Source organism: Empidonax traillii, unplaced genomic scaffold, assembly GCF_003031625.1.
Source record: "Empidonax traillii isolate 1590-97213 ecotype Southwest subspecies unplaced genomic scaffold, ASM303162v1 scaffold191:size1449129, whole genome shotgun sequence".
In the NCBI taxonomy this organism is placed as follows: domain Eukaryota; kingdom Metazoa; phylum Chordata; class Aves; order Passeriformes; family Tyrannidae; genus Empidonax; species Empidonax traillii.
Genome location: NW_020955384.1, coordinates 263,481 through 264,485, shown reverse-complemented (window position 1 = coordinate 264,485; position 1,005 = coordinate 263,481). Strand labels below are relative to the sequence as shown.

Here is a 1,005-nt window from a genome sequence, read left to right as displayed (position 1 = left end):
TTGTGTAGTTTGCCATATCCACTTTCATCAGGTCCAAAACATGAAATATTTGTCTGAAAGGAAGAATTGAAAATCTGAGTTTAATTTAGTCTATTGATTTTACCCAGCACGTGTGAAGTATGTGTACTATTGGCACTTTAACTTCTGAGAGAAGTAAACTCCTTCACTGATATTTCAGAGTAACAGATACGTTGCCTATCACCCAGAATATATGAAAGAGTAGTGTATATAAGGCTTGGTATAAGTTACAGAAAACAGGACAACTGTAGCATCACTAAATGCCTCAACCCCGTAAGGGTAAGAGAAAGGTTTTCAAGAACTACATCAACTTCAATCCCAGTGAAGAGATTTTAACCTTTTAGTCACCCTGACTGCACCAAGAGAAACACAATCCTTCTGAACCAGTTGCTTTGGTCCTTACATGTAATGGCCAGTCTCTTCGCGAACGAAGAACCGGGGAAGGTCTTTTACACCTTCCAGCCTGCGCATTGGATTTTTTAGGTGAGACACAGTGTGCGCGGAACTGAGCCCACCCTTTAATCCTGAGGTTCATCTGCCGGGGCCAAGCACGCTTGGACGGTGGCAGCGAGGTCCTCAGGACGTAGATGGATTGCCTTACAGGGCTAACGAGCTCCATTTGCCTGGGGAGGGGCCCCGACCGGGAATCGAACCCGGGTCTCTGCAGTGACAGTGCAGTGTGTTTTCCTCTACACCACCGGGGGCTCCGTCCTTACATGTACACAGAAGAGCAACTACCATTTACTCTCAATATTTCCGTGTACCTAAGGAGCAGTAAAGTGGTTTATGCCCTTTTATGCAAATGTTTTACTCAAATTCAAGTAATAAGACCTTAACTAAAGAGCTTGTAGTCTGAAGTTTGGCCTGCCAGAGAAATAATGCAACAACCACTTCAAGAAGGAACAATAAAAATGTGCTGAACATTGATGAACAAGACAGAAAAAACCAGTTTCTGAAACACAGTCTATTGCAGGAGTTGTTGGCTTA

At 43.6% G+C, this 1,005-nt stretch overlaps 1 protein-coding gene across 8 annotated transcripts in view; it reads right to left on the bottom strand.

Moving 5' to 3' along the window:
- Window positions 1–1,005, bottom strand: part of TCP11L2 (t-complex 11 like 2) — a 14,241-nt gene that overhangs the window by 4,907 nt on the left and 8,329 nt on the right. The gene's annotated exons all lie outside the window — the stretch shown is intronic.